Source organism: Helianthus annuus, chromosome 15, assembly GCF_002127325.2.
Source record: "Helianthus annuus cultivar XRQ/B chromosome 15, HanXRQr2.0-SUNRISE, whole genome shotgun sequence".
NCBI classification, from domain to species: domain Eukaryota; kingdom Viridiplantae; phylum Streptophyta; class Magnoliopsida; order Asterales; family Asteraceae; genus Helianthus; species Helianthus annuus.
Genome location: NC_035447.2, coordinates 94,760,315 through 94,769,464, shown reverse-complemented (window position 1 = coordinate 94,769,464; position 9,150 = coordinate 94,760,315). Strand labels below are relative to the sequence as shown.

Sequence of the window (9,150 nt, the reverse complement as noted above, 5' to 3'; positions counted from 1 at the left end):
ATCAACTTAAGACATTATCGTTAAGCATTATCAATAACAAATCCGATTACATAACATGATGACCGATTAACAAACATATCCGGCCGATCCACCAACATGTTCGGCCGGTCATTTCACGAATTGATTAACCTATTGCCGTGTCCGATTTAACAAGAATATCAACATCATTACGATCATACAATTAATATCCGGTTCACGTCCGGCCGATCCAACAAGTCCGGCCGATCGAACAAAGCTTAATTCAAACATACCCCTAATCAATTAAACATGCAATTCAGAAATCATTCAATTAAACAAAACGATTAAACACTAACCGATCGAGATAATTTGATCCGAACGATAAAAGTCCCGAGGTTCTTGGCCGCCTTTGCTTCGCGAATGAGAGGGAGAGAAAGAGAGAGCTAGGTTTCTTGTGTGTGTTAGGGTTTTGGTAACAAATGAGAAAACTAACCAAGTCCCTAAGGTTATTTGCGCATAGAGGGAGTGGGCCGGCCCATTCGATCGGGCTGCCCTTGGGCCGTGCGTGTTGTGCGATTCAATTTTTATCAATAACAACACATATAATACACAATACACGTAGCACATAATGACATATCATTTATTTAAATCAAAGCTCATAATCATAACATGCACGAAGTAGGTCTAAAGTCCGAGTTGTCACATTTACACTCAAGACTTGGAGGTGGTTGAGTGCAGATAGATATGGCATCGAGGATTTGCAATCGACCATGTACCATCGGTTGATGGAATAATTGGCACCGATTCCAAAAGGGTATGGAATCCTCACGTTCCCACACATATCATTGCACCCTGACGCGGCGTATATTGGAGCTTCTGCTATTGCTATTGCTATTGTGGTTGTTAATGAAAATAAGATAATTAAACAGTAAGCTTGAAATAACTTCATTTTTGTGCACAACCGAAAAGTAGAAAGGAGGGTTTATGTTTATAATGGTAGCTGGGTGGAAGCTACTACGTAATAACGAAAGACCCAAGAGTCTACGCCGTGCTTCATACGTCGAATTATGGAATATTTTGCCTCATGCCTTTACAATCCGTCATGGACTTCATTCCATGTTGACCAATCATATATGTGAATGCACTCTTTAAGAGTTTTACCACATAAAGTTCATCAGTTAGCATATCGTTTTCCATATCAATTCAAAGAATTTGTTAACGCATATCGTTTTCCATATCAAATTCAAAGAATTTGTTAACAGTTGTTTCATTTTCATTTCGTATTCTACCATCTTGTACATACTTTATTGAGATATCATGATCACTATATGCTTATTGTTGCATAAGAATTACATCCTTAAGATGTTTGCTTTTAAGCACTAAATTGCCTATGAAACTTATCATCAGTTTTAATTCGATTCAATTTATCAACATGTACACTAATCTTCTATATATATATATATATAATATATGAATAAGGTTTGGGACACGTGTCACGTTGTGGTGCAACCTCACTTGATTTTTGGCAGGAAAATGTGGGAAACCTTTTATTTTTACACGGGATCCGAATGGCAACAACCATACCCGCATAGTTTGACCCGAGTATATAAATGTTCTAAAACCTAATTCCCTCATTTTTTTCTCAGCCGCTCCATCTTCCTAAACATCCTTAGGGTTTTTTGCATTGCAGCCGCCATAGTTCTTCTCCGTCTCCAATCTTTGATCTTCATCTCAATGGTACAATCTTCTCTCCTTATTTTTTTTTGTGTGTTTTTATTTTTTGTATTATGGATTAGGTTCGTTGTTTGAAGTTCAATCGATTGTATGTTTTTCTTCCAAGACATATTCGATCTCTAATCGCTGATGTTGGAACCTCGCTTGATTTTTCATTGTTCATATTGCATATTGTGTGTTGGGCGTAAGAAATACAACTACCGATCAAAAAGTAGAACAACCGAAGGTTCGATTTGGAGTATTTCAGTATTTCAGATCACAGGTAAGATTCGTTCTTGATTACAACAGATCGACAAACTAAAAACCTTTCCAGTTCATTTTGTTATTTAGTTTTTTTTAGTTTAAATCTGATTGTTCAATTCTTGTGATTGGGCGTTTGATGTCTATATGTTTTAGATTCAGTTTGTTAATTCATATTTTTGTAGTTTGGAAAGTTTTTTGTTTTGTGCGAACTAGGGTTCAATCGAGTTCAATTTGATTTGGTCTCATTCGATTAGGTTTGATTTCATTTTTGTGACAAATAATTCAATTCAAATACTCGCTTTTGTTTGATTAGGTTTGATTCGGCTTCATCTTTGTCACACTACAATTAAGCATTTGGATATGGATTGTTTTATAAGGGTTTTGCGTGAAGTTGAGGAATAAGAAAGGTGACAGTTGTTAAGGGTGTCGGCTGATACAAAAGCTTTGCGGTTAAGAATGATTTTAAGGTTTGGCATTCTAATAAAATAAAGATTAAGGTTTTTTTTGAACTATAATCTAATCCGCATATGTTTTCTTCGTATAGATCTGGGTACAAAACCTGAGGCGATTGACTAATTTAGGGTTCGATTAGGGTTTCTCAGTACACAGCTACCCATCCTTAATGTTTTATTTGATTCTTCTTTTTTAATTAAGGTGAGATTAGGGTTCCTGTTCTGTTGCTGTATAAAATTAATTATTTACATCTATATTAGTTTGATGTTTTTTGTATGATCTATGCAAGTATTGTAAATGTTAGGTGATATAGCATCAGCCCTGCTTCCCAGTTCACTCAGTGGTTTGAATTAGTTAGAAATAGATTATTTTTAAACTTAATCAGTTTGCGATTTGCGTAATAAAAAAATCCCATTTTCGGACTTGCCAACAAAATTAATGTAGTTCGTAAGTATGACTTTAATATTCTTTTTTCTCCTCTTTTGGCAAATGATTTCCGGCTGTTATGGAAGATGTTGATAAAAATTGGTATTAATATGTAGTTGATAAATATGAAATGGAAGATATAGATTCGGGTTAGAGATATTGCTTCAGATAGTTTGTGGTGAATATGATTTCATAGTTTGTTTTGACTCGCTTGGCATTTATACACATGATATTGAAATAATGTTGGGTTACAATAAGTTGTTTTAGATATTTATTACATTGACTAATACTTTTAAATCTACTACCGAGTAATTTTTACACTTTATTGATTATTGTATGTTCCATAGATGGAGAAGCTTCCTGAATGGACTCGACTGATATAGTATTGGTACCTTCAAGAAACATGTTCCCTATGATCTTGACTGGTATTACATATAAAGCTGGTGAGTTTTTGTTTCTGTCATTCAAGGGCATGTTGGATTGGTTTGTGTGAATACTGATATAAATATTGCATATTGGTTTTGTAGTTTTTATCGCCAGGAAAATATACTTAAGGGGTGGTGTTGGTGTTCGTGCCTTCCAGACAAAACCATTTGCTACATTGTTCAACAATTGGAAACAATGAAAATCATTGATGTGGATCCCAAGTGGTAAGACACCATTGTTTTTTAGTAATTTACGTGTTTTTGTTCTAGAATCTGTTGGTTACTCGACTTACTTGACACACACACGTTGGCTAAATTTGGTTTCTGCAAAACTAGAGAAATCCCAAATCAAATGAAAAGACACTTGTAGTCTGTATGATAGTTTTTTTTTTCATTTTAAATTCCCAAAAATCATTGATTCGTATCAACTAGGTTTCTTCTGAAGATTCATTGACTGTACACTATTTGTTATTATTATTATTGCTTATCATCATTCATTTGCATAATCATTGTTGTATCCCTGTGTCTAATTACAGAAATTATGAATAAGAAAACAGACTGGAAAGTCCATATTCAACTTCAAGTTTGTATTTTTACGTGTAGGTTTTTGTATTTTTAACTGCTGAATATAGCACTCCAAAGGATTCCCTGAATCAGGTACGATTAATCATCTATTTTCCGAAATTCAGTTGTGTTTTAATATTTGTTTGATGACTAATTCAGAATAATATGTCATTGTCAGGTTTCATTGTGGGATCGTATCATACCAGCAAGAGAAGATGCAAAGTTTTCTACAAAAATTAAGAACAAGTACAAGTTCATTGATCAGGTAATTATTTTTTACAAAAAGTTAAGTCAAATGGTTAGTTGGTGTTTTATTTTTTCGTTTTCTTTATATATTATCCAGGGAAGCAACCTTAGAGGTAGAGATTTTAATATGCTTTTCAAATAGGGTTTACTCAAAACTTAGAAATTTTCGACTTTTTCGTATTCGCGTAAAGCGGTTGAAGGTAGTGAGTCTGTGAAGACTCTTACTTAGTTAGCAAGAAATAAAGATGGTGAAGTAAAAGAGGTTGAAAAATCGGTAACAAGACGATCTTCCTGGGGGGAATCGGCTGAGCGGTTACGAAAAGTAGTAGGGAAAAGGTTTGGGACACGTGTCGAGTTGTGGTGCAACCTCACTTGATTTTAGGCGGGAAAATGAATGGGTTATTGTTATTTTCTAATGGATCCCGCGTGTTGATCCATACCCAACTTTTTGACCCGGCTATATAAATGTTCTAAAAACCTAAATCCCTAATTCTTTCTCTCATTCGATCCATGCGTGCTTAGGTTTTTTTAATTCTTTTCCTCCATTTTCAATCGTAGTCGCCTGTTCTTCTCCGTCTGCAAATCTTCGATCTTCATGATCTTCATCTTGACGGTGTACAATCTTTTCTTCTTATTTGTTTGAATGTTTTTTTTTATTTCTTGTATTGTGGAACTGGTTCGTTGGTATTTGAAGTTCAATCGATCTTCAGTCATCTCTGATCTTCATCTCACAGGTATGACTTTCGATTTTAATTTTATGCAATCGATTTGTGTGGTTGATGGGAGTAAATTGGTGGTGACGAGGGAAACGAGATCCGTAGTTTTTGAAGGGGTTTGCTTTGTGAAGGATTGAATCCTATGAAATTTAGAGATACGATTGAATGTTGCGGTTGATTTTTTTTTGTTTTAAAGTATATTTTTAGCATATGAAATTTGAAGATTTAATATCTAGATAATCAATTCTAATATTTGAAATCATGGATATCTTGCTAATTCTGGTGACAATTTTATTTGCAACGGTACAGTTTTGAAACCATAGATTCGATAGTCAATAAGGTTTCTTTCATTGCAGGTAGTCAAGAAGGTTTACGGAGATGAAGATTGTTCGATTTTCGGGTTCCATTTCGTCCATAAACAACACGTTCTTGGTAGGGTTTTAATTTTGTTCGAATCTAATAATTTTAAGGTTTTCACTTCGTTTCTGATCTAAATATGCAACTGGGTTATTAGAATGTGTTGTTGGATAATCGATGATAGAAAGTACTCTGTTTTGAATAATTAGACGAACCTCTTTGATCGATTGCTTCACCGAGAAACTGCTAGCGACATCTTCAGTTAGTTATGTTTGATTTGCGTTACCAAGTTTTTGGAGCGTAGTAATCGTGACCTTACTTGTGTGGGCATCAAACATCCGAGCAACTGAGCACAAGTCAGTGAATCGAATCATTGGTTTCATTCGTTTAATGAGATTTTCTTGATGCAGTCGAACTGTATTATCTTGGCAATATCACCTGCTAATCAAGATCTTGCTACACCAGATGCGATTAAAATGTTGCGTGAGGTGGACCCCACAGGTACCCAAATGCATTTCAGTTTTGTGCAAATTCTCAAACATAGTTAAATTATTATAAAATTTATATTTATGAGCTTGAAATACATCTTTAGGTGAAAGAACTATTGGAGTGTTGACCAAGATTGACTTGATGGATAAGGGTACCAATGCAGTTGACGTAAGTTAATCGGCTCAAATAATATGTAAACTATCCTAGAACGATGGTACGATACTTTAATGGGTTTGATTTTCATACAAATTCATATCTTCTTGAGTTTTAGATTTTAGAAGGAAAATCTTATCGGCTAAAGTTCCCATGGGTCGGGATTGTTAACTGTTCACAACAAGATATTAATAAAAGGGTCGATATGGCTTTTGCTAGACGTAAAGAAAGAGACTACTTACCAGCATAGAATACAAGCATCTGGCTTCTAGAATGGGTTCTGAATATCTTGCAATAATGCTCTCAAAGGTTAAAGAATCTATAAATATTAATGAAATGTTCTTCAAATGAATCCTTTATTTGATATATGACTTAATTTGCTATCTCAGCATTCGGAAGGCGTGATTAAATCCCGTATTCCAGGTATTCAATCATTAATCAACAAAACTTTATCTGATCTCGAAGCAGAACTGAGTCATCTTGGAAAGCCTATATCTACTGATGTTGGTGTAAGTTTTCTGTCACATTTATTTTATGTCTATTATAGCTTCAAGATGATTCAATTCTGTTTTTGTGTTTATAATAGCTTCATAATATTATTATATGTAATGTTACAGGTTACATGGATTTAGATTATTAGTTTGAACTGTGTTTGCATTGATAATAATAACTAATATGATTATTATATATAGTTATATTGTGTGTAGGCAGTGTCTGAAATTTGTTCTGGTTTGGACTTTTTTTATGCTAAAAGTTAGATGCTTACATTTGTTTGACATCATGTTCTTGTATCTGATACGTGCTGACGTCGGTTAGTGCCTCTTATGAGCAGGCTTTAATGGATGCGCGCAAGCTTATTGAGCGTGAAATGGAATAGTTTATGATGTGTGAGAAGGAGACGAAGACAAAAGCTTTCTCCAAGGAAGGCCTGGGACAGCAGCCTAAAAAGGTATGTATTGCCAATTGCGTTATTGTTTTCCACTATGGTACTGAATTTTGGCATGCATGAAAGTCACCTTTTGCCATTGTAAACTTGATACGCGTATAACTTTTATTTGCTCAGTACCTTCAGCTGATAAGTTGTATAATATTATTAGGTTTAAGTTCAGTATCGTGAAGTATCTTTGTTGATGATCTTTTGTAGGATCCTAAGGAGAAAGCCAAGTGAGATACCAGAGACCTGATTATGTCTAATATGCTTAGCCTCCAAGTAGCTGATTATTCAGCTAATGTATCTTCTGTATCCGTCTTTCTCTGCCGCAACCCTAAGCGACACAATGATTTGGGTTTGAATACGAGTTACTAGTTATCACCAGTTTTGAGGTCTCCTCAATGTGCTACTGGTCATTAGACGACGTGGGGGGTGATTGATGATTGTTTTTACTACTCCAGACAAAGAAACAATGATTTGCCGAAAATCCTTTTTACTTCCATATCGTAAGTTTCCTTTTCTTTATTTTATTGTGTTTCATTATGTATGTTAATTGGCTAATTAAGGTTCTTACTATGAACAAATCCAATTGATGGTTAAATTACTCATTATATCTCAATCAGTAGGTGACTCTAATATATCATCTCAATTAATAAAGTTTTCCCAAATTAAGTGTTTTGATTTGTAATTATGTGTGTGACTATGTGTTTACTGTGAGGTTTTTGTTATGCTGATATTTGTGAAATCGAATACGTTATTTAGTTTAGGTATTGAGTTTTATGAAATCAGAATGTTGTTGCTATGTTATTGTGTTATGTTTGAAAGTTGATTTTCACAATTAGCTGTTTTGATTCAAAATTCTATACACTAATGTCAAAACCCTAGGTGCTTATTGTGTGAAATCGAATAGGTGATTTGGCTTAGGTATTTAATTTTTTTTGACATCTGAATGTTGTTATGTGTAATCATGTTATGATCGAAAGTTGGATTCCACAGTCAGCTATCTTGATTCAGAATTCTATTTGTGATTATGCATTCACCATAAAGTTTCTCTTATGCATTCACTATAATGTTGTTTTGTGAAATTTCGTTATGTTCGAAAGTTGGAATTTCACAGTCAGCTGTTTTGATTCAGAATTCTTTCTATGATTATTGTCACACCCCCAAAAATACCACCTAGGGAGTGTCCCTGATAGGCGTGTGACGAACTGACAATGAGCCACTAATTACATTGAACCCACAAGTTTCAAAATAAAGTTCTCAAATTCATAATAAAATCCCATCACAAGTTTATACGAAATCCAATATGTTCAGCGGAAGCAAGTAACAGACCATAACTACATAGTTCAAAAACCAATGTGTAATAGTAAACAAATAATCACATGAGTCTCTTCTGTCGACCCATGACCACTCCTGCTCCTCCAGACAGCAAGTTTCCAAATCCAAGATACCTAAGGACCTGCGAGCATGCAACAAGTGCATCAGACAAAGCTGGCGAGTTCACAGTTTTAATAAAACGTTAGTTACCAAGTATTTAATGCAGTCTGTTTAACAAATACGAAAGCAATGTTGATAATATCTCGATGCTGAACAAGACGGCTCCTGATGTATGTTTTGCCCGTTCCCCAGTGCTCCTATCAAAGCACTGGGCCCGACTGGGTCATTAGTTCACACCCGCCCTCTCTTAGGAACGGGGTGAGGGTGCCAAACCTAAGTAGCGCTACCAACTAATACCCCGCTACCACCCATGATAGCAAAAGATGGGACTTAAAAGATAGAGAGTGAGAATATTATCCAACATCCTAGTTTTACCCAAAAGATTTATCCCTCCCGGGATACCCACCGACTGTCCCAACCACCGGGACGCATGCTCAAAGTAGTGAACTCACCTTAGGTTTGCTCGGTAAGGATAGTTAATTGCTTAATAGTCGGTCAAACACGTCCTATCATTGTTTACCAAAAACGATCAGTTTGTATTCATATTGCGTCATGTAGATTGTCACATATCATACAAGCAACAAACAAATGCAACACATATCCCTACCGCCTATCCTAACACGAGTACGAATTACAGATTTCCTCATGTTACATGTCCAAAACAGTTAAACTTACAAGCCAGATTACATATCACATAATGACATTCGAGTCACGAGTTACTCGGTTTCACAAACACATCTGACTAACAACTCATAATTATTTGACACGTTGATCCATTTAAAGTACGGCCCGCTGGGCCTTACCGATGTAACACATGTGTGGCCCGAGTTAATTGGACCACGATTATTCATTGTTTCTAACCCAAACCATAATATACATATACCAAACACTTGGGCCCTCACACAACTCCCTTAACTACCCAGCCCACTGTTATGAATCCATTTAAAGTTTACGGCCCAATGACTTGTAATTCAATTCAACCTCATGTGGTCCATTACGTACTGTTGTGCGGCTCACC

The 9,150-nt window shown here is 35.4% G+C and overlaps 1 long non-coding RNA gene across 9 annotated transcripts; it reads left to right on the top strand.

Annotated features, from left to right (window-relative positions):
• Window positions 1-1,591: 1,591 nt before the first annotated feature.
• On the top strand, window positions 1,592-7,461 carry LOC110911938. 9 transcript variants are annotated; one of them, XR_004882315.1, is made up of 15 exons: window positions 1,592-1,695; window positions 1,882-1,954; window positions 2,249-2,402; window positions 2,480-2,589; window positions 3,162-3,257; window positions 3,342-3,464; window positions 3,843-3,896; window positions 3,982-4,068; window positions 5,122-5,197; window positions 5,533-5,623; window positions 5,715-5,779; window positions 5,883-6,073; window positions 6,154-6,273; window positions 6,597-6,713; window positions 6,909-7,461. It is a non-coding gene; the product is annotated as an uncharacterized LOC110911938 (long non-coding RNA). The 9 variants fall into 9 exon arrangements; XR_004882314.1 differs by having other exon boundaries at window positions 1,593-1,695; window positions 1,799-1,954; XR_002577476.2 differs by having other exon boundaries at window positions 1,593-1,954.
• The last annotated feature ends 1,689 nt before the right edge of the window (window positions 7,462-9,150 follow it).